The 25,243-nt window shown below is 35.8% G+C and overlaps 2 long non-coding RNA genes across 2 annotated transcripts in view; both read left to right on the top strand.

The window, feature by feature from the left end:
* LOC103789074 (uncharacterized) overlaps positions 1-25,243 on the top strand; it is a 248,658-nt gene that overhangs the window by 26,472 nt on the left and 196,943 nt on the right. The gene's annotated exons all lie outside the window — the stretch shown is intronic.
* The window catches only part of LOC144580100 (uncharacterized), a 36,479-nt gene continuing 14,795 nt past the window's right edge, over positions 3,560-25,243 (top strand). The window contains exons 1-2 of the long non-coding RNA XR_013529018.1: positions 3,560-10,355; positions 11,531-11,637. This is a non-coding gene — a long non-coding RNA (uncharacterized LOC144580100). The remainder of the gene's footprint in view (positions 10,356-11,530; positions 11,638-25,243) is intronic.

Genomic DNA, 25,243 nt, shown 5'->3' with positions numbered 1-25,243 from the left:
CCAGTTTCATATGTATCATCAATTGGATTTAGAACCAATAAAAGTGAGATTTATGATTAGGCATTTATCTGGATTTTCTTTTATAAACATTCAAATTAAACAAAAAGGCACAAACACATCAAGGCAAAATAAAGACAAAGAGAGAGGAGTTAACCAAAGAAGTCTACCTTCTAAAAACTGAAAAGCAGATGATGCAGGCTGACAGAGTCAGGAGACATGAGAAATCTAACCTTATGTTGCTGGGGATAAGGCAGAAATTGGAAAAAAGCAAGTTTCCTTTGCGGAAGCAGACAACTCCAGAAGACTCTTAAATTTGAGTGATCAGTTACCTGCAGAAGCAGACGTACAAGCTGAGGCTGGAACTGGGGTGCATGATCTGTCTTTAAATTTCCAGATTCCCCTCCCTCGCTTGGCATAGTCAGCTGATTCTGTCTTTCCCACTGGCAGAAACCTGAAGTTTTACTGCCTAGAAAGGTAAAATCACAAGCGTGTTGCCCTTGAGTCACTAGACCCATTAGCAGGTGGAGGTGAGACTTGCTATTAAAAGTAACAGCTTTATTTTATTATATTCGTTTGGAAAAGTATCTTATTTTATTAATTAGAGAAAATAAACATGGAGATTTACTCTGGCAGGCAACCCTAAGGTATTTTTATCTTTCTTTTAGAATGATGAAAAAATCAGAAGTTTGAGGTACAAAAACACTGAATTTTCCATCTAAGGCCATCCCTTTATTACATCCCTTTGTTACTATGAGCAAGAGCCCTAACATTGGTATTTTAATGAGATCTTCAAAGGGTACTGAGGCATAACCTTTAAAGGGGGAATAAACACCAGGAGCCAATACTTCACAAGCATCTTAGGACAACTCAGACAGGAGTAACTTGGGAGGATATCCCAGGATTCTCAAGAGTAGACGGGTGGTCTCTTAAATTCTACATTTGCCAGTAACCTTGCAGAATTTGAAAACCTTCTAGTAATTTTTCGAAAGTCTTATAATAACCGATGTCACCCAAGAAGATTTAGAGAAATGGAACATTGCTAACCAAGAATTGTCATAAGGGATCTTCTCTTTTTATCTTCTTTTTTTTTAATGCTGAAATGTCCCTTCCAAAGATATTTTACAAACCTCGAGGCCACGTTTGTCATTTCTGCTTCACTTCATTAATATAGTACATCCATCAGTCAATCAGTCAACAAACATCATTAAATTCTTTCTCTTTGACAGGCTGTAAAGGGTGTTGCTGACTAATATTTGTTCCTTCTCCACTAAGAAATCAGAGTCTAGTGCAAGTAGTTAGATAAGATGATGATTAAGAGCGTATGACATATAGTTTGATAGAAATAGGCAGAAAAAGGCCAGGCGTGGTGGCTCACACCTGTAATACCAGCACTTTGGGAGCCCAGGGCCTCCACTCCAGCCTGGGCAACAGAGTGAGACTCTGTCTCCAAAAACAAAACCACACACACACACACACACACACACACACACACACACACGAAATAGGCAGAAAATGTAACTGAACCTCAGCTTATGAATTGGTATAGGTTTGTCTGGTTAATAATAGTCTGGTTCTTCCTGGAAAAGCCTGGTTCACTTTTCCTTCCTTTCTTTAGGTAATCAGAGCGTAAGACAAGGTGGTCCAATGACTGTGGCAGACGGATTTGCAGTTTTCTTCATGCCTCTTTTTAAAATCTTTTTTTCAACTTTTATTTTAGGATCAAGGGGGTACGTTTACATGTCTGTGACATGGGTAGATTGTGTATCATGGAGTTTGGTATACAAAATAATTTGTCCGTTAGGTAGCGAGCATAGTACCTGACAGGTAGTTTTTTGACTCTTATCCCCTCCTACCCTCCCCAGTAGGCCTCAGGGTCTGTTGTACTCAATGTTTAGCTCCCACTTGTAAGTGAGAACATGTGGTACTTCGGTTTCTGCTCCTGCATCCATCTGCTTGGGATAATGGCCTCCAGCTACATCCATGTTGCTGCAAAGGATGCGATTTCAATTTTTATGTTTGTGTAGTATTTCATGTTGTATATTTATCACATTTCCTTTTTCCGGTTCACCGTTGGTGGGCATCTAATTAACTTTCATTTTAGATTCAGGGAGTACATGTACAGGTTTGTTACTTGGGTCTGTTGCATGCTGCTGAGGTTTGGCATACAAATGATGCCCTCACCCAGGTACTGAGCATAGTACCCAGCAGTTAGTTTTGTAACCCTTGGCCCCCCTCTTCCTCCACTAATAGTCCCCAGCATCTATTGTTGCAGTCTTTATGTTCATGAGTACCCAATGTTAAGCTCCCACTTTTAAGTGAGAACATGCAGTAGTTTTGTGTTCCTGTGTTAATTTGCATAGGATAATGGCCTCCAGCAAGCAGAAGATGTAATATAAATTTACTCACATGAAGATAAGACTCCATCCTGCTTCATCCTACTTTTACTCCTCTCTTCTTTCCTTGGAAGTGGATAGTTTATTTTGTTATCCTTGCCTCCTTCTTCACTCTTCACTTCAGTATTGAAACCAAGGAAATTTTAAAGATTCCTTGATTGAGTAAAATAATTGGCCCCAGGTAATACCAAAAGTCCCACTAAGATCACCTTAGAGCTAATATCTTCAAACTTGCCTGTGTTTTAGAATATCCCAGGGCAAGATTTTAAGTATCCTGATGCTTATATCATACCTCAAATCAGTTGAGTCACAGTATCTGGACTGGGACCAATGTATTGATCTTTTTTAAGCACTCAGAAGCCCAAGGGTGAGGCCCATTAGTCAAGAAACCTGGTCCTCATACAGTTGTTGCTTTGTTTTGAGTGCCTCTGTCATTGTCACTAAGGATTTGAAGAAACCTTTAACGTGAAAGAAAGAGACAAAGAAAGAAAAAAATGAGAACACGAAATGCATAGAAATGATGCAGAAAAGAGACACTCCAGCATCTCCAATGAATTTTTAAAATAAAGATACTGAACATATGAAAAAAGAACAGATTGCTTCACAAAAGACAGAATGTAAGAACTTCAGCTCTTTTCTACTATAAAATGTGTAAAGGTCACATTGTTTAACACATTATAAGATAGATCTCCACCCTTGACATCTTCAGCCTCGTCACTCTGCAGACTTGTGGCTCTTAGCTCTGGCAACCCTGGATGCTCATCTACCCGCTCCCTAGTTCCACAGTCCAGGTTATTTCTGACCTTGAACCTTGCTGTCTGATGTTCCTTTTGTGTGAATAAGTCCTCTTCTTATCCAGAAAACAGCACAGATTTCACTTCTGGTAGCATTCTTTTTCTCTCAAGTTAGAATTAGATTAGAAATCTATAATAATATGTATTATGTAATATAATAATAATAATAATGTATTATTTTTTTGTTATGATTTACGTCTATAACATGGAGATTAAAACCACGACACAGGATCAGAAAACCAAATACTGCATGTTCTCACTCATAAGTGGGAATTGAACAATGAGAACACATGGACACAGGGAGAGGAACATCAAACACCAGGTCCTGTCTAGGGGTGGGGGGTTAGGGGAGGGATAGCATGAAAAGAAATACCTAATGCAGATGACGGGTTGATGGGTGCAGCAAACCACTATGGCGCGTGTATACCTATGTAACAAACCTGCACGTTCTGCACATGTACCCCAGAACTTAAAGCATAAACAAACAGAAACCACAATTATGGAGTCAGATGGATCTTGGGCCCAGCATTTGTAGTATTTGAAATCGGGGTGTTCTTGAGCAAGCAACCTCCTTCATTTTTCTGAGCATCGGTTTCTTCATTTCTAAATGAAGCTAATAGTAAGAATAGTGCCTGTATTGCAAGGTCGTAGTGTGTACAAAATCCAGTTACCGTCCACATCACTTGGTACACAGTAAACACACACAGTGTTCGGGCCCATCTGAAAACCAGGTGTTGGGGTTTTTCCATACCACTATGGTGGTCTGTCTCTCTAAGTGAAGTTTAGTTAGAAGATAAAGCAACAAACAACAGTTACCGTAATAACCTTCTTTTAACTGTTTTTTTTCTCTTTATAATCTTAATATAACAATCCAGATTCTCTCTGACACAGTGTGAGTATAAATTTTCCTTATAAACATCTGCTATTGGTCTATACTTCCCACTAGAACACAATCCACCTGAGGGCAGAGACTGCCTCGTGGACCTTTTTGCTTTATTAGTCTTTTACCACAGTCATAGCACCTGAAATTGTTGATTGAATAAAGAGTCTGAAAACTACTGTAAGTGATGGGTGGAATAAGAGGATGCCCCACTCTCTTTAAAGTCGTTTTGTTTGTGCATGTATTATTTATTTAAAAATATGTAAGGAACATAAGTTTGCTCACATACCTTTTTAAGTTAACACAGTAATTTTAATATAATTTTTTCTTTTAGTTGAAAAATGCAGTTATAAAAGTTCTCAGACTCAGTATTCAATATTTACATTACAGAGTCCAATAATATGCATGTGGACTTATGTGCTAGGGCTAAGGGGAGTTGTGTGCTAGGATAGCATTTCTTTGACATGCATATGAGTCGCCTAGGGATCTTGTTACAGAACAGGTTTCAATTCAGCAGGCCTGAGAGTCTGCGTCTCTAAGCAGCTTCCAGATTACGCGTATCCTTCTAATTTAGGAATCATATCTTGAAGAGCAAGGTTCTAGATTTTTTAAATCCCTTATGAAACATAAAAAACAAAGCAAATAGATTGCAAATTCTAATCATGACATGAGAATAGAGAAAAGAAACAGTAAAAACAGAAACTAAAATGGCAAGTAAATAACATTGTAAAGTTTCTATAACCCTTGCTGATACTATATGCAAATAATAATCACAGCATGAGAAACTCCTTTCTCTCTTAGTGACTGGTAATTGCAAGCTAACTTTATTCATTGGTGTTGTTAAACTAACAGATGACTGTATTTTTAAAAATTTCTTTAGATGTCATAGTAAAATTTAGACAACTTATTTTCTGACATAGTTGTTTATGATACATATATTTGATTGTCATAGGAATTCTATTTTATTACAAATGACCGTGTTAAAATTATAATGATGAAATATCTAGTCCTGGAGAATCGGGTATTTGCTTAAATTATGAATCATTTACAGTTAATGTACCATATGTAGATTTATTCTTAATTGCAGTAATGAGAAACAGCGATGTGTATAGGTTTACAAAACAGGATTTAATTTTTATTTCTAGATAAAAAATATCATCATAGATTAGTTCCTATTAAGACAATTCAGTATATCCAAAATCAGGCACAAAAAATTAATAGTTAATGTTTTTAAAGTACTTTGCAAATAACAATTTTTATCGTGCTGTCATAAATTGTGTATGTATTACACAGTGGTGACACTTAGAATATGTTTGCTAGACGATAAAGTAGCATTTTGTTTTGTATTGGAGAACATCAATAGAAAAACATTGGAGTATTTTACTGCTTAAAATTTGAATTAGTTTCACAGGAATTAAGTGAACTTAATAAGCTTAAATGTCTCGTAGAAATGATTCAACAAATCAGGAAGCAAATGTCTCCTCTGATGTAAAAAGATAATTTCAAATAATGTTTAATGAATTGAAGAGAAATTACACTATTTTCTCCAGCAAAGATGCTGCTAAGTTTCTAGGCTTGTTTTCTACTTGCCCTCAGCATTTTTTACATCTGTTCCTTTTCACTAACTCCTCGCAACAAAGCAGCAGCAGGTGTGCTAGATTATACATGTGTACTTGCCATTTGAGAGCATGTGCGTACTCTCTTTCCCTCAAAGGTTACTATTTAGATCCAAATAGAATTTGGGTCAAAAAATGTATGGCTTTCAAAGGTTTGTATTTATTGCTTCAAATTCCAAAAACTTAATATTTTTTTTCTAAGTAGTTTTATCAGTGATAGCTTTGGGGACTAATTTTTGTGTTGGTTGATTTTTCTTTTTTCCCTCTTTTCAATTTTATTATTTTTACTACAGCATTCAGGTCCACACTATTCACTTCCAGGCTTCACTCGGCTGAAGGACTTACCTCATTCAGAATAGACTCAGAGACTTGAGTTTGAAGAATAATTATATACATTTTTTTGTTTTTCAAGTCTTAGAACAGCAAAAATGCAAGTCTTAACATCATGTAATTTACTTGTCAGGGAGTGTCTTGAGTTCTCATTCCAAACTCTATTTATGTAGGTGTAATCCTAGTACTAGTTGTCTGGATTTTTCAGTTGAGCAGAAGCAGCACATTCAGATAAACTTTGGCATGGGAGAAGTCCTAAGAACAGGCACATTGACAACAAGGAAAGAATGCTGTAACACATGACAAAAACAGAGTGAAAGAGAAATAAGTGTAAAAATAATTGTAGAAAAATTTCAAGAAAGCGTAACTCCAAATGTCAACAGAACTCAAAAACACCTCAGTGACATGTTGTAAATAATGGTCATAATTTTATCAAAAAGGCAGATAAAATTAAACTCAGTGCACTCTGATTAAGAAGATAGGGTGGTAATAGTTTGGAAATAAAAACCTGATTTGATTATTTCAGGTATCAAGTATATGTTCTCATCTGGAACAAAGTATCTCCTAACAAAGTCAGAGTACCGAAATGCCTATAGCTGTACGAGCCACAGCCCCTGATGTGCCCACAGTCTACTGAGACATGTAAAACATAATGGTGTGACATGTGAAACTATAAGTACACACAAAATATGGTTTTAACATAGAGGAGAGAATGGTTGAGTCAGTTGGGAGTAGGGAGGACTTTACATAGGAGAAATTATTAAATTGAGTCTTGAAGGAATAATAGACAGTTACCAAGAAAGAAAGGGCTACAAAATATGGTGGTTTTAATAAAGCTTTATATAAATATCCTTCCTTGATTTTCTTTCTGCTTTGAGTCAATTATCCATCACTCCATGGAGAATTAGGACTATTATAGCAGAAAGAAGTAAAAGGAGATTACCCCATAAATGATAGTTCAGATATGCATGCCTCCATCCAGCTACTCACCTGTCCATCATCCATCCATTTATTCATCCATTATCATTATGCGCCTACTTTGAAAGGAAAACCATCACGCCGAGGTAGATTCAGTTGGTGTTGTTCAGATGGGGAGCTGACATGAAAATCTGACAAGGTGCATTGCCGGAAAAGGCTAACATGCCCAAGACGATAGGTCAGTGTTTGGAGGGAACAGGTGAGGAGGTTTACCTTCAATACAAAGAGATGGCTTTCGTCTGAATTCATGCCACTGTCATCCAAATGATGCCAGCCATGAGATCTGAGAAACTTTAATAACTATTCTGCCATCATGAAAGTTCTTCCTGTGAAATCTACTTTTCATTCCTCAGGTTTTTTTCCCGTTATATTCAAGGCTTTGCCAAATCCCAACAGAAAAACTCCCGTTTTAAGAGGTCTAGACCATTCCATAACCCCCACTAAACTATAAAATGATGCTCCTATTAATCTAGAAGCACAGGTGGCAGTCTAAATGAGAATGAATCCAGCATCTGTACTTGGATCAATTCAAAAATTTGTCTTCAACTGACGGCTTAAAAATCAAAGCTCTATTTAATACATAGCTTCTAGTTATTCTTTTTTTTACAATGATTCTTAAAAAAAATTAACAATTTTTCATAGGTTACTGGGGTACAGGTGGTGTTTGGCTGCGTAAGTTCTTTAGTGGTGATTTTGTGAGATTTTGGGGCACCCACCACCTGAGCAGGACACACTGCACCCTATTTGTGGTCTTTTATCCCTTGCCTCCTCAGTCTTCCCCCCAATTCCCCAAAGTCTATTGTATCATTCTTACACCTTTGTGTCCTCACTGTTTAGCTCTCACATACCAGTGAGAACATACGATGTTTGCTTTTTCCCTCCTGAGTTACAAAACTTAGACATATCAGCAAGACCTCCATGTTCTCCACTTCTGTCTCTTAGTAGATGCTCCTCTGGGCTCCCACAGCAATTTGTGTATACTCTTATTAAAAATGAGAATTGATCACATTGTAAAATAACTGTTGATTTATGTATCTGAATTTCTCCCAAATTATAAAATCTCCCCAGAAAAGACCAAATCTTACTTGACCTTAGATCCTTAACACCTAGCTTTGTACTGGTCATAAAGTGGGCTTTAAAAACATGATTGTTCAAACATTGCATGTTCTCACTTATTTGTGGAATCCAAAAATTAAAACAATTGAATTCATGGGCATAGAGAGTAGAAGGATGGTTACCAGAGGCTGAGAAGGGTAGTGGGGGGCTGGAGAGGAGGTGGGAATGGTTAATGGGTACAAAAAAAAAACCGGAAAGAATGAATAAGACATACTATCTGATGGCACAAAAGTGTGACTATCATCAGTAATAACTTAACTGTACATTGTAAAATAACTGAAAAGGTATAAGTGGACTATTCGTTACACAAAGGATAAATTCTTGAGGGGACGGATAATCCATTCTCTATGATGTGATTACCTTACATTGCATGCCTGTATCAAAACATCTACCCCACAGGTATATACACCTACTATGTAGCCACAAAAATTATAAATTAAAACATTAACAAAATAAAATAAAAACGTGATTGTAAAATAACTAAGGCATGTAGTAAGAATAGCATGTCTGAAGGAAGGATGGGGTGAAGGCACAGGTGTCACAGAACAGCAGTAGTGGCCATTTGCTGGAAAGGACACTGGTGGGAAATAATGTCAGAAAAAGATTATAGGCCAAGGCATGAAAAGCCTTTGGAACTACAGTTAGGAGGTAGGGCATTTTCAAGGAAAGAATCATAAAGTTTTTTTAGGCCAAAAGTGACATGAATATGTTGATATTTTAGAAAGTTAACTAGCAGCACTGCAGATGATGAGTTCACATGGGATGAGGCTTAAGAATGAGAATGGTCAGAGCCTGTACTAAAGTAATGACAATGAAAATAGAAAAAAGGTGATTATGTCATAGCTCTTCACAAAGTGGAGTTGACAACGCTGGTGTGGTGAGTTAGTCCTAGACCCATCTGTAGACCTGATGATGCAATAGGAAAAATAGCACAGATGGATGTAACTGGGATGCAGAGTACAAGTGTTTATATAGTAACATGGCAAGCACTTGGGTGCGGTTCTGGTTCCTCCACTAGCCAAATACCATAGGTCATCCTCCACTCTGGGATTTTCCAATTGGTGGGTTTTTATAAAAATTTATTCCAAGGGGCTTGCATTGACCATCTTTTGCACAAATCTAGGAGGCATTAAGCAGGCTATCAGGCAGTTGTGTGTATGTGCTTGAGTCCCTAAACTTGTCTGTAACATCTGGACTTTCATTGCTTGTCTAATTGATAAAGTGACGGAGTATAAACTTAAACTTGGTCTTAGTGGTCTGTCTCTCCATTTCTTGTGGACTGGCTGGCCAAGCTCACCAGTACGTAATTACACAGAGGTTGTGAGGAAGACAGAAGAACTGGTAACAGCACCCATGTTCCTAATATAGATGACTTGTAGCTCCATTAATTAGAATGAGGCAGGAATGTAGGAAAAGGGACAGATTATGGAGGGATGTATACATTCTGTTTTTGATATATTAACCTTGAAGGAGTTGAAATATCCAGGAGATCTCCAGTTTAAAACTCTCGTAAGTGGAGCAATGATGAAAGTTCCACTCTGGACAGTTTTGTTTGTTTTCTTGAGGGGGCTTCTCCAAGCATAAATGTTATTTAAATTCCTAAATCCTTCTCAGCGTGCTTTCTGTCTTGCTGTATCTTTGGCCCATTTTCAACTGGAGATTAAAATTAAGCTGAGTAACATATTCTGATCACTGTTATGATTAGCACCTAAATTTGAAGACTGAAACTTTCTCCATGGGAGCTAAAGAAACAGTGACAGTGGCTACTGAGAAGGCAGCATTTGAGGAAATGACTGAAGAAAAGCTGGAGGTAATAATTGTAAAATAGCTGCTAGAGTATTCCCTTTGCAGACTGTTTATACCATGTTGTCTCTAATGATGTGTGGGATGAAGAATTTCTAACAAAAGGCTGCATAAGCATCTTCCTTTTAGATCTAAAGAAAAGCTGCAATTTCTACCTGAAACCTGCTGTTACAGGTTTGTTGCTGAGGAAGATAGTTCCAAGTCTTTAAATGCTGGGATATATAAAGACATGTGATTGTCTTTCTTTTCTGTTTAGACCTTGGCTCTCATGCCTCACCAGAAGATAATGGGAAACTAATGCAGCTGAACAAAGATGATTGACATCAAAGGCCAGTCAGAGCCCATGGTAGTAATAGAACTTCTTAAACTGCCTACAGCAGAGATGAAAGCAAGCTCCACACAGACAGGAACCAGAGTTTCTGATGTTTTTCTGGGACTGCAGAGTGTGAGTTGCTTTCCACAGTGTTAGATTGTCTCTCTGTAGGCAACTTAACACTCTGATGCCTCTAATAAAAATTGTTCTCTCTGTTTCTCTAAAACAAATGAATATAGTCAACTATAAGTTTGCTGCTGCGTCTAAAATTAGGAAAATTAGACCGTTTGGTTGGGTACTAAGAAAAATAGATAATGGCTGATTTTATCTGGCTCCCAAAAGGCATGAAGGGTAAGAGTTACAAACTCAATGGGCAGAGCATTTTCCTCCCTTAATGATTTGTTTTTAATAGGCAGATGTCCTGGTAACAAACTCAGAAAGAATTTAACTTGAAGCTAAAAAGTCACTTGGAGACCACTAAGCGCCCACCAGTATTTTAAAACATTTGTTAAACTTCATTAATACACTGGAGAGCAGTAAAAAAAAAAAATCCTGTGAGCAAATGCTGGAGGAAAAAGATTTCTCAGATATTCAAAGAAGGGGATATATAACACCTGTTTAAAAGTTCCTAGCACTTATCACAGCTTCTGCCAATCAGTAGCTAGGGTAACCAACATCTAGTCTGCCCAAGACTTTCTCGGTTTTAGCACAGAATCCCACATCTGGAGAACTGCCTCAGACCTGGGCGAACTGGGATGGTTGGTCACCACAAAACAGAATGCTTGTTGGCTGTAAGGATAAACAAAAGAAGAATCGTGCTCATTAATTTTGTAAATTCCTTCTTCAGGTGCCATATGATAAGCGCATTCCCTCAATGAGTTTATCACATAAAAAGCTACATTTGAATCACAAACCTCGTTCATGTAATCATTTTTTACCATGTGAGCAGACCTATGGGGTGGGGTGGGGGGCAGTCAGAGGTTAATTGGTGAAAGTGGAAACAGAACAAGGGTCATTGGAAGAATTTAATGTTGACGACATTTAGCTAAAATAGTCTGACACATGCGGTTCACCACCCCACCAGTGAGACCAGAAATTCTTGAAGTCCTTGGCAAAAGCTTCTCTCAGAAGGCAGAGAGCACTGGCAAATTATGTGTCAGAGACTCTTTATGCCTTCATGTTGCTGTTCCCTATCTCTCTTCTCCCTTTGTTCTCTCTTCATATATGTGAATTTGTTAAATCTGCGTTTGTCTTGGTATGAAAGCTATATTGTATTTTTAAGGGATTCACTTATCTTTTCTTTATAGATCTTCCTCCAGTGATTCACTCATTTCTTCACTTAATTATTTGTTCATCGAATACTTCCTGAGCTTCTACACTGTGCAAGGCATTATCTGGGTATTGGGATACCACGGTAAGCAATCTAGGAGTACAGAGCTCCAAGCCAAGGAAACGGCAAGTGCAATGTTCTGAGAGAGGACCTGGCCTTTTGAGTCCCATGAAAGGCAAAGTGGCCATTATGGCCAGAATCGAGTGAGAGAGGAGAGGAGGAGCAGAAGGTGAGATGGGAACTGACGGGATGCAAGCATAAGCAGAAGGTGAATGGTATGAAGTCCTACTGGCTGCTTCAGTCATTCAAAAGACACTTGCCTCTTTTCTGAGTGACTTTGGGAGGTTTGACAGAGGAACATATGAGCTAGTACACCTTTTAACAGTATCTTCTGGGTGCTGTGTTGAAAATAAGCTGAAGAGACACTAGGCAGAGGCAGGAAAACCAGTCAGGAGGCTTTTACAGCAGTCCAGGCAAGGTAAATGAATTCCTTTGGAAAAAGGATAATAGGCAGTAGAGGTGGTGATGGATTCTGATAGTAGTGATGTAGGATTTGCTATGGGATTGCAGGTGAATATAGATAGATAAACAGGAAGTAGTGAGGTCAGAGTCCTTGGCCTGAGCATCAAAAAAATAGACATTTACTTTCATAACCATATAAACCCTAAATGCAACTGTGCCCCATTGCCGTGATTTCTCATCATCTGATCCATTGTTTTCTGTTTCTGCATTGTAATGTTCAGTGGACAACACAATTTCCTTATTTCTAAATTCTTGGGAAGGGGGGCGGTCACATCAGTATAGACTCTAAGAACTTGCAAAGTAGCCAGATATTTTAATGTTAATTTCTGGATTAAAAAAGCGAAAAGTTTGGCCTTCACATTATAGGAAGCTGTGCTGACTCCTAACTTAACTTGTGTATTGTGCCCTGTAGTATTAGACATATATTACTTTTAAGCCAAGCCAACAGAACATTTTATTCTTTCAAGTTCAGCAATCAATTGTTTTATTTTAAATTTTATGTTTCCAAACACATCCTCAGGTTTGTCTTTGTGATTTGTTGATTGTGTGAAATTTCACCTGTAAAAATGTTTGTTGAGACAGCCGAAAGAGAAAAACCCCAAAACCCACAAACAAACATTCTATAATCCAACTCAGAATGTATTCAAAGCTTAGAAAATTTCCTCTTACCTATACGTCTGACAATGTAATTACCTCTAAGGAGAGTCTGGAGGTGTAGTTTTGTTTCCTCTTGATTATTATTTATGTAAAATACCATATTGAATAAATGCCATGAGAAATGGCACACTGAAGAGGTACTAACCATCAGGAAGATAATTAATTGAATAATGCACTATAGAGCTTTGTGTAATAAAAAATACCCCATCCCTGATGATTACAGTGAAGCTTTAACTCTTAAGCCCTATACGGGCCAGGCACAGTGGCTCACACCTGTAATCCTAGCACTTTGGGAGGCCAAGGTTGGCAGATCACTTGAGGCTAGGAGTTTGAGAGCAGTGTGGCCAACATAATGAAACCCCTTCTCTATAAAAAATACAAAAATTAGCCAGGTGTGGTGGAAGGTGCCTATAGCCCACCCACATGGGAGACTGAGGCATGAGAATCACTTGAACCTGAAAGGTGGAGGTTGTAGTGAACTGATATCACGCCACTGCACTCCAGCCTGTGCAACAGAGCAAGACTCTCTCAGAAAAAGAAAAGCACTCTACAAACACTTTACATATTCTATACATATTGTTTTTAAGGTTGTTGAACTTGGTGAAGCCCTCTAGGAATTCAAAACTTACATAATCAGGCTGAATAGTTTGTTTTTTAAAAAATGAAACAGAATCTTCAATAGACTTCTTGTAAATTAAGCCGCTACCTGTAATGAAGGATACATTCAAACTCTTCAGAAAGTGAAGTCAAATTGTGTATTTTTAAAGATGTGAAAGCATGTATTACAGTCTTGGAGAAATAAAATCATAAACAGATTCTATCTTTCTTAAAATAGTGGCTTAAAATTTCTTAGGATGGAATTTTAAGTAGCAATAAAATAAGAGGTGAAAGGTCTCTGAAGTATGAAGCACAGGACACAGAACTGCAATCCTCATTCACACAACTTACGCAAGAAAATTCTAACAATTTGCCTCTACTACATGAATTTGTTAATTTTTCTTACTTAACAAATTTGACTGCTACAAGTGTCTGAAAATGGTCACAATCTATTTTATATTTTAGCGTCTTTTTAGTAGGCAGTTCAGATACTCAGTGAAATCATTTGTGACGTGGTCCTATGGTGATCCTGAAGACTAGATGGCGTTTGGTTTGCTTGTTTGCTTTGTATTCAGTGTGTTATGAAACGAATTTAGTTGTGGGACACAGATTTAACAACGAAGCACTCAGTTTATTCAGTTATTAATGATCTATATTTGTTGATGCCAACAAAACGGACTAGAAAATATAATCACTTGCTATTTCACTGTTTGTAGTACCTGAGATCCTTACTGTTTTAGCATCAAGGCGATACCTTAAATGCCAATTTTGGGAGGTGCTTACCAGTGAAATCTATATTACCTCTGGGCTCCAGAACGTGTCTTCTTAACCTTTAACGTGTCTTAGACCCCTTTGACAGTCTTGTAAAGTCTGTGGGCCCTTTACAAGAACGGTATTTTTAAATGTGTAGGATGAAAAACACAAGACCGCAAAGGAAATCAAACATTGAGATTCATTTCTGTCCACAGAGCCTTTGGGACCCCACATTGAAATTACTTGCTTTAGCACAACATGTGGAAAAAACTGGAACCTGCCATTACATGTAAGGGGAAGAATTCCCTAGAGAAAAAGCGTTTACTTCTGTCTCTAGGTTTAACTTCCACGAGGAGGATAACCAATGCTGATACTAGTTTTGCATAAATTCAAGGAGAGATGTTGGTGTTTCAGTCAACACTTAGGGATGGTGAGGAATATCAACAAAGACAAAATTTTTATTATAGAATAATTATTTTCACTCTTGAAGACAAAACATGTTGCCTCCTAAATTTTTGTTAATCGGTACCAACCCCTTGGAATTTTTGTTTTACAGTTTAATACACGTGAATTGGCCTTAAAAGTACTGAAACTGGGGAAAAGTAGTGGATGTTCCATCTTTCTATTTGACATATTATAATTAGTTTACTCAGCAATTAGTTTACTATGTAGATTGTATCAAGCTAAATGAGAGAAAATGCTGAAAGGAAGATGATGTTTCTCTATATTATGCAGTTGTCAAATTAGCTTAATCATCTGTGCCTAAAGCAGCATTGTTTCTGGAATTTTATAAAGTCTGAATTTATTCAATCGATAACTACTTACCCTGATGGAATCAGATTATTTAATATTGTGCGTTTAAGGCACCAAAATAAGAATGCATTTGGGAAAAATATATCTGGATTATTCCGTTCTTCTTGTCTCTCTTCTCTGAAATGAAGCACCAGAATTTATTTTTTGGTTCCTAATTTGGTTCTATCTTAGTTTTTTCCCCTTTTCTGCCACTTTCTTACCTTAGTATAGATCATTCGTTCTCTTTGTAAGAATTCCTAGCATTAACAATTCTTTCAGACTCAACTCATCCTCTAATTAAACTGGATGTCCCTTAATGCTAACTTGCCAAGCTGTCCTTGATCATCATTTCTAAGGAATAAGAGATTACAAAAATTTTTTGTACATGACAATCTAGGATGACAACAGAAGTTGTAAATCTGGTTATATGACATGAACCTCACCAAAGTGAAAGTCCAAGCAAAATTTTCTCACTTACGATTTTGACTTTTGGAAGATGGCTGTTTGTTAGGAAAATTCTGAAAAAAGAATAAGTTCTCATTGATTTGCTCTCTGTGAAAAAACATTTCACAGGGGAAAATAAGTTCGGTTGAATGTCCTGAAGGCTAGATCCCTCATTCAGACCTTGCTGGCTTCTGTCTTTAGTTCATCTTGGCATATCACAATGCAAATGGGCAAAATAATGATGACAGATGGGCATAGGAACAATCATGCCAAAACTCCAGCCTGCATATTACATTTGAAGAGCTAATAAGAAGTTTTTACCCAAGAACATTCATGTGGCAATGTTAGGCAATAGCTTGTATGTTTGAGTTGACCTAGCTCAGAGGAGTTAAAAAATATATCAAATTGTACAATTTGGACTAACATAATAAATTATAATTTTCAGAAAATAATGGTACTAGGATAATCTTAAATCATTAAAGGACAATTAAATGATGCCATGAAGGCAGGTATTTATTAACTTCTGCTTGATGGAGATTTGTAAGACATGCCCAAATGATTGTAAGGTTTAGATTAATGTTCTGTCAAGTAGATCAAAGAGAAGCATTTACAAGGCTGAATCACACTGAGAAACAATGGAGGAGTCTATTTAGTTATTTTTTTGGTCTGGGTTATCTCTCAAAAGTTAACAGATATTTTTATAATGCATACTCAGGGATTATGGCAGAAAGTTTGCATACCATTCTTACAGAATATGCAATTATGGAAGGTGTATTTCTCATTTTTAAGTGAACTTGCTGTTCTAATGTAATTAGTTTAACACTCAAGATCTCAATAATCAGAACATAGAATGTAAATGAAGATAGCTGGAAAACATTGTTCTTGTAAGAAAGGAATCAATCAAGAGAATCATAAAAAAATTAACTTACAGAAAATGTATGCCGTGTCACTGGGTAACTTAGCTGTAGGTAAAAGGATGACTGTTTTGCTAAAGATTGAGAATTGTAACATTTGCTGTTCTTTTAACCATAAATTATTTTTTCTGCATGCCTGACTTTGTAATCAGAATGCGCCAGAATGCTATTTACATGTGCCATCATTTGCAAAAGCAGAAACACATTCAGGGCATCAAAGTTGATGATACATAAAGTAAAGGTGCTTGCTGCTTTCCTGAAACTTTGTTATTTAAGTGAAATACTGACTAAGATGAATTGTGCTACTCTAAAGTTACGTTAGTCCATGCACAATTGGACAACTTTCAGTTACCTCATCGTTGAAGCTTCCCTTGAATAGGACTAGTTATTAACACTGGCTGCACACTGAGATAAAACTACATTTTTAATCTTAAAATACTCACGGTGTATAAAGTACCACTGCGGTTAGAGCGTTTCAGGTTCCCTACTGCTCAAGTTCAGTTTGTCAGCACCATGAAAAATCTAGTCTTTGTAAATTCCTGCTTATGGCCTTAGGAGAATATAGGAGAAATGCTGGCTATTTACATGGGTAGTGCATATTTAATTTAGTCCCCGTCGTTATTATACCCATGCCTCCAAAATGCAAATGTCTTTTATGAGGATAACGCAGGCCATTATTTTTGTGCAAAAGATTCATTTCTTTCTAGAAGAATGGGGAAAAAAGAAAGCCTAAATGATCACAATGGGGATTTAGGGAAGTAATTGCAAGTAGAGGAACTACTTTTGAACTGCCTCTCTGACTCAAAAATTGATCATCTATCAATTCAATAACAAGAATTCATTAGGGTTACTGTGAGTTAAAATGTGCAGTGAAATTACTATTCTTCAAATGGGCAGTCTCTATTCTTTGTTTTCATTTGGTCAAAAATAAAGGGAAGCAGATAATTAACCTGTCATGTAGAATAAAACTCTACAAAAATTAAATGAGATAAAAGCACTTTTAGGTTTTGCTGCTCTTTTGGTTCCATCACAAGAAAATGCTCTCTTAAAGCTGTAGAAATGAAAGTATTTTTAATTCTGTAGGACTCCAGGAATAGCCATTACAAGCCTGAGGCTTTAAGGTGAACATCAAATTGAACATTAGAAGCATACTAGGATCTTTTATCATTATAAAGTGATTCAGTGAAGAGTTGAAAAAAGGGAAACATATCACAGGTGGAAGTATGCACATGTACTACAAGTGGCTACACTGTCACGAAATTAGGCTTTTACATTCAGGAAGGATTTTTACAATGTTTTTAGAAATCAGAGGCAGCTAGGAAACTGTATATCATTGATCATATCTGAATCCAGAAGACAAAGAATTGGGGCATAAAAATTTAACTGTTGAGATTTCCATGCTCTGTGGAGAATAGAATGTGCTGATTGTAATGTATTGATCCTGGTTCTTTGTATGCAATCTAATATTCTTTTGAATTCCCATGTGGGAGATGCTTGAGAGTACAGAGAAAGATAAAAATCTTGAGATGACTTTATATCAGTAGTCCAATGGAAATATTAAATAAAGTGGGTAGATTATCATGATAAAGAGCAAAAGCCAACAAGTGACAATTTTATCTTAAAAAAGTAATGTTGTTATATAATATTTTGAAGGTAGGTACTTTATTGGGCTGTGCTTACCTTAGGCAAATCTCACCACATTTTTAGTATGATTCTAATACTTACAAAGCTTCCAAATTTGATTTCTTTTCTTCAAGTATCTTTATAATAGGAAACAAGATAGCACAGGAGAAATTGCCATTCCTCTAAATTTACTGTATCTTTCATTATAAAATTTAAAAGCTGTAATTTTTCTTTATAACTAAATCATTGAGGGATTTGGTGAGAACCTAAGCATAATAGACAAATAGGAACTTAGATGATGGCCATGCCGTAATCTGAGAAACCCACCAAAATAACATTTAATATCAACATCATCATAATTTGGAGCTAAAAATATATTTTTGAATAAACTTGGTAGCTACTAAGATGGTTAAAATGTCAGCTTGTGGAACTATCCACACTTTCTACAGTAACAGAAGGTGAATGAATTTGTAGTTCTTATGTGTGTTTTTAATTTGTTTGGTCAACACAATTACATGCCTTTTGTCCAAACGTAACATTAAGAACCATACTATTGCAGAGAACAATTAATCTAATATTATTATCTCAGAAGGGACCCAAGGCTATGGAATTGTTGTGCTGCAATTATTGACTTGAAAAAAATTATACATAATCTCTATATTAGATTGTATCTATTGATCTATTTTTAAATTTACTCTTTTTCTTTTCATTTTCTCTCTACTATTAAACACAACCAGTGACATTTTTATTTCAGAGATTGCAGTTTTCAGTTCTATTATTTTCATCTGGTTCATTTTTATATTTTCTATCTCTCTGCTTAGATTTCCCATCTTTTTATTCATCAGAACAATAATTCCCTTTATATCATTGAATTTAGCTATAAAAACTATTTTAAATTTTTGTTAATTTTAATATTTGGTTCTTCTCAGGGTTCATCTTCATTTATTGTATTTTCTCTTGAAAATGTAGAATATTTTCCTGTATTTTATCCTGAACATGGTTATAGTGATTTTTGTGTAGGAACAGAATTGTGTTACATTCATTGAAGAGTCTTAATTTTTGTTTTAATCAGCATTTAATATGGTTGCATTTAAACTTCAAACTAACTCTGTCTCTTGGAAGGGAATGCAAATCAAAGTTCCGATCTTTTATCCTTGACTGGGTGTATTAGTCTGTTCTCACATTGCTATAAAGAAATACCTGAGACTGGATAATTTATAAACAAAAGAGGTTTAATTAGCTCACCTTTCTGCATGCTGTACAGGAAGCATGGCAGCTTCTGCTTCTGGGGAGGCCTCAGGAAGCTTCCAACCATGGCAGAAGGCAAAGTGGAAGCAGGTATCTTACCTGGCAGGAGCAGGAGCGAGAGAGAAAGTGAGAAGGAAGGAGCTCCACAGTTTTAAACAAACAGGTCTCAGGAGAGCTCCTCACTATTGTGAGAACAGCACCAAGGGGATACATGAGAGAAACCCCTCTGTGATTCAATCACCTCCCACCAGGCCCCACCTCTCCCCAACATTGAAGATTACAATTTGACATGAGATTTGGGAGGGGATGCAGATCCAAAGATATCACTTTGAATTTAGATCAGACATACATAGTTCCACAGTCAAAAAAACGGTTTTGGCAAATTTTATAAATAGAATTTATACTACCCCTCCTTGCCTCACTTTTCTGGAACTTTTCTAAGACTTTCCAGTGATTGTGGTTATTATGCAGTCTGTCACTTGGCTCGTAAGGCCAGAAAGACTGAGGATTTGCTATGAGACTGCTATGGTTTGAAGGTTTGTTTCCTCCAAAACGCATGTTGAAATTTAATTGCCATTGAAATGATATTGGGAGGTAAGACCTTTAGGAGGTGTTATGTCACGAGGGCAGAGCCCTCATGAATGAACGAATGCTGTTATCATGGGGGTGGATTTGTTATTGCAGAAGTGGGTTTGCTCTCTCTTGCTTTCCCATAGTGTCTCTCTCTCGTGCCCTTCTGTGATAAGATGCCTTCCACCATTTTAGGACTTAACAAGGAGGGCCTTACCAGGTACTGGTTTCACAGTCTTAGGCTTCCCAGCCTTCAGAATTATGAGCCAATAAATTCTGTTCATTGTAAATTACCCCATCTGTGCTGTTGTTACAGAAGCACAAGAATGGACTAAACACAATCTTAGCTGTCCTGCACGATGTCAACCGCAATCTTCCTTCTGGCTATAATTATTACCTTCATAACTTAAATCTTTATGAGCAAGTCCACATGGGATTTGTAAACCATAGCTAATAAGTTACTTTTAAATACTGAATTTGTAGGAACCATGGTATTTTAAAAGTGACAATGGTTTATCTAAAAATACAACAATAACTAATATAGCTAATTCTCTAAACTCCTAAGAATTCTGAAGTTGGATTAATTTGTATGGTTAATTTTCTAAAAATAACAGTGGAGTGGATTATTAATAGTTAAATCTTGGTCAGTGATCTATGGCTGAATAGTTGTGTGTTTAATTATGATGATTCAGCAGAACAGAAGGATAGATGACTACTAGAATGATTTCTCCTACCTCTTGATTCTGAAAACAGGTTTGCCTAATTAGATATTTTCTCTTGAAGGTTAGCTGTATGCTATCAATAGACCTGAAAAAGCTTAGCAACAATACTTACCTTGGTTTGAATTCCAGGTGTTGAAGAAGTTAGTAAGCCTTTCTGCCCTCAGTTTCTTTTATAAGCAAATTGGAATTCTAACCTTTATGTGGCAGGATTTTAGAATGATGTATATAATATAGATTTTTAAATGATGTATATAATATAGTGACTATGACAATGCTTAGCACTTACTATCACTGAATTTTATTTTTGTATACTTCTTGCCTCTTCTGGATAGAGATTAATTACAATGAATAATTTAGGCAGTCAATAATTATTACTGAAAAAATGAATGAAAGTGCTTTAAATTTCGTATTTTGTTCAATCTCCCACATATTCAAAAGGGATTAAAAATTACTAAAAGCAGAATTTGTTAATCCTATAATTTTAGACTTATGTCTCCCAAAGTTTTATTCTTAGTATTTTTTTAGTACTATTTTGTAGTCCCAGTAGTTTTTCTTCCTCTATCACATTCCATGATTAATGTGGCTTATAAATTAGAATCTCAAATGAACAAAAATTAATACTAACTTCAGTTTCAGTTATGTGTAATTCTAAGGGCCAAAAGAAATGAGTAACTTTTGGAATAAAGCAAAAGACTTTCTCAACTAGGATAAGTTCCTTCAAGTAAGTATTATTTATTGAGGTAATATTTTGTCTTTTCCTGTACTACATTTTAAAAATCCTATATTGAAATATAATTGAATACCAAAAACTGCACATATTTAGTGCATTAAATTTGATGAGTTTGGACATATGCATACACTTGTGAAACCATCAACCATCACCATAATTAAAATAATAGACACACATACTAATTCTAAAAGTTTTATTTTGCCTTTTTACTTATTTTTTAAAAAGAACACTCAACATTAGATCTACCTTCTTAACAAATTTTTGGATGTGCAATAGGTACTGTAAATACAATACATTAGTTAACTTAAATGGGAAGTTGTGGTTCAATAGGTATAACTAAACCTTTAAACCCACTGAACCACAGGTCTCCATTTTGTTCTTCCCCATCATGTGGCAACCACCAATCTATTCTCTGCTTCTGTAGATAGAGATTTAAATGCATGACCTGAAACTGTAAAACTTCTACAAGAAGACATAAAAGAAAAGCTTCTTGACATTAGTCTCGGCAATGATTTCTTGGATATGACATCAAAAGCACAGGTAATAAAAGCAAAAATGGACAAGTGGGACTAAACCAAATGAAAAAGTTCTGCACAGCCATGGAAGCAATTAACAGAATGAAAGGAAAACTGCAGAATGGGAGAAATATTTGCAAACCATATATATAAGTGGAAATTATCTTAAAAATATATAAAAACATTAATAATTTATTAACAAAAAAGCAAATAACCTGATTATTTAAATGGGTAAATAGCTTGAATAGACATTTCTCTCAAGAAGACATACAAATGGCCAACAGGTATATGAAAAAGATGTTCAGCATGACTAATCCTCAGCGAAATATCAATCAGAATCACAGTAAGATATTACCTCACACCTGTTGATGGCTATTATTTAAAAATGTATTAACGAGGATGTAGAAAAATTAGAATCCTTGAACACTCTTGGTGTGAATATAAAATGGTGCAGCCACTGTAAAGGTTCCTCAAAAGATTAAAAGCAGGACCACAATAGGATTCAGCAATCTCACTTCTGGATATTTATTCAAAAGAATTTAAATCATCTCAAAGAGAAATCTGTATTCTCATGCTTGTTGCTACATTATTTATAATAGCTATGATATAGTAGAAACCCAAGTGTCCTTCAAGAGATGAATGGATAAAGAAAATGTATGCTTGTATAATGGAGCATTATTCAACCTTAAACAGATGGAAATCCTACCATTTGTGATAACATGGATGAGCCTGGAGGACCTTATACTAGGTAAAACAATCCAGTCACTGGAGGGCAAATACTGCATGATGCCACTTATATGAGATACCTAAAATGTGTGACATGTCTTTATGTTTGAGAGAAAGTGACTGGGTTTTTCACCAATACAGCAGCATCAGAAATTGATTTCATGATGGTATTTAATTTCATGTTTGAGTTTATAAATATGAATGTTGAATAAGGCCATTTATAGATTGTTCTGATTGACTGGTACATTCTTTACCACTTTCCAAAGCACTTTCTAATATATTCATTACTTTTTCTTTATGTAAAGAGACACCCTACAGAAACCAGTGGGTTGTTTTCCCACTACTAAATCTGAAAGTGTTATGTAATTAACTCAAAAGCAGACATTTCACAAATATGCTTAATTGAGATCTTTTTACTTGAACTATTTATTTATATGCTGCTGTACTTAGCGGAACATGCAGCTTTTAATCATGAGCCTGAGATTAATTACAAAAATAGTTTGACATCTTGACTCCTTTTAGTAAGGTTTCAAGAAACTGTCGTTTGATTTTAAAGTATAAGTCATGAAATGTAAAATGTCTCTCTGGACACTAGATTTTTCTTTTCTGTAAAAATGTGTGGTATTTGTGGGAAGATGTGCCCTGTCTCATCAGTCAACATTATTTTAGACTGAGTCCTTGCTTTTTCCTGGGTGACACATATGCCAATTATCCAGAGGAATTCAATTCTCTTCCAGCTACTTCCAGTTCTTATTTATAGGTTTGACTCTCTGACAGACCATTTCTAAATATGCAGCTCGTAGTCTAGAAATGTCATCCTCACCTTTGCAAGACAAACAATTTTGATAAACACTGCATCTGTAGCTTCAGAAGTAGTCTGAACATGGAGAACACAAATGGCATGGGTTTTCTATTTAATTATATTTTGTGATTAAGATACTGTTGAAACATAAACACACAAATGAAAATACTAGTGATTGAACCTATTTATGGCCCTAAAATTGTATGTTATTTTCACCTCTGGAAACACTCACATTTTGTAGTAATAACTATTTGCACTCAAAATAGATTTTTTAAAATCTTACATTGTCAAACTGCAACCATCAGTCTGAATGGTGAGGTAGATAAGTGTTATATTCACTTCTTAAGGGTTTATAGTAAAGCCACTGCAGAATGCCAAGATAACCAATAAAAAATAACAGGAATCCATCAAAATGGATGCCCACTGACCACATAGCAGACATAGACTACTTTATTTCCTTGATCCATTTTCATAGATTTGACTGAACTGACTTCAGATTTGAGATACAGGTTTTAGTCTGTGATCATATATGCATGTGACAATGAGGTTCTGAGAACTTTGCTGACCTCTGTTAATTTCACCAACCATATAATAAAACTTTAAGTAGAAATGGAGAAAACCAGACATTCTCATCACTCTTTTATGTACCAATATAGAATCAGAATACCCTTAGGATGTCTATATTATTGTTTGTATAGACTTAGTGTTGATATTTAAATGCTTATACAGTATTATGGAATGTCATTTCAATGGGATAATTATAAAGAAATGTTTTTAAAAAATTTTTTTGCTGAAACTTACGTAGTGTTTCTGTAAGTTTGTGCCATGCACTATTTGAACATCTGGAAAATTTTATTTAATCTTCACAAAACTCAAAAACTGTAGATTGATAGATGTTACTATTTTTCCCATTTTACAGAAGAGGAAAAGATATAGAGCAGTTAAGTAATTTTCCCAAAGTTACACATTAGTTAACTCTTAGAATCATGGTTCTAACATAAAAGTTGCACATTGGTTAACTCCTAAAATCATGATTTAACACAAAAAAACTATTGTTAGGTTTACTAAGAAAAGCAAAACTATTGTTAGGTTTACTAAGAATGGTTTTGATAATGAAGCATCATTAAAGTACTCTCAACTTATTTTCATATTCTTACATATGTGTAGACAAGATAGTAAATATATGATTTGGCTTTTACCTTTCTAAAAAATTAAAAATAATTCATCTAGGATAAACATCATCAAGATAGCCAAATAGAGTTATGTGGTACTAGTTTCCCCAACAAAAGACACCAAAATAATGAATAAACAAATATATTTCCATGGAATAAATGAGGAAATATACTGTTCAATCACAGGAGCAACAAAATCTCTGGGGAACATGGAACCCAGGATAGCACCATAGAGAGGGCGTTAGAACCACCTACCTCTGCAACAGTCTGTTCCTTTGGCATCAGCTCAGGGTAAGGGCAGCTGCTTCCTACAGGATAATAGTAAGCTGGAGATCCCCCAGGAGTCCCCGTTTCTGCAACAGATTGAAAACTGTTAAACATCAGTGAAAGAAATTGAAGAGACACAAATGGAAAGATATCCCTTGTGCAGAGACTGGAAATTAATATTGTTAAATTGGTCATACTACCCAAAGTAATCTACGGATTTAATAAAATCCCTATCAAAATCTAAATGGCATTCTTAAGATCAACAGAAATAATCCTAAAATTCATATGGAACCACAAAAGACCCTGAACAGGCAAAGCAACTCTGAGCAAAAAGAACAAAGCTGGTGACATAAAATTACCTGATTTCAAAATATACTACCAAGTTATGGTAACCAAAAGAGTATGTTATTGGCATAAAAATAGGCGTATAGACCAATGGAATAGAATAGAAAGCCTAGAAATAAATTCATGCACATACAGTCAACTGATTTTCAACAAAGGCGGCAAGAAAATATATTTGAGAAAAGTCTCAGTAAATAGTGCTGGGAAAATTAAATATCCATATGCAGAAGAATGAGATTAAACACCCCTACTCTCACCATATACAAAAATCACCTCAATATGGATTACAGGTTT

Source organism: Callithrix jacchus, chromosome 18 (assembly GCF_049354715.1).
Source record: "Callithrix jacchus isolate 240 chromosome 18, calJac240_pri, whole genome shotgun sequence".
Classification (NCBI taxonomy): Eukaryota; Metazoa; Chordata; class Mammalia; order Primates; family Cebidae; genus Callithrix; species Callithrix jacchus.
Note: the sequence above shows the minus strand (reverse complement) of the source record. Positions and strands in the feature narration are given on the sequence as shown.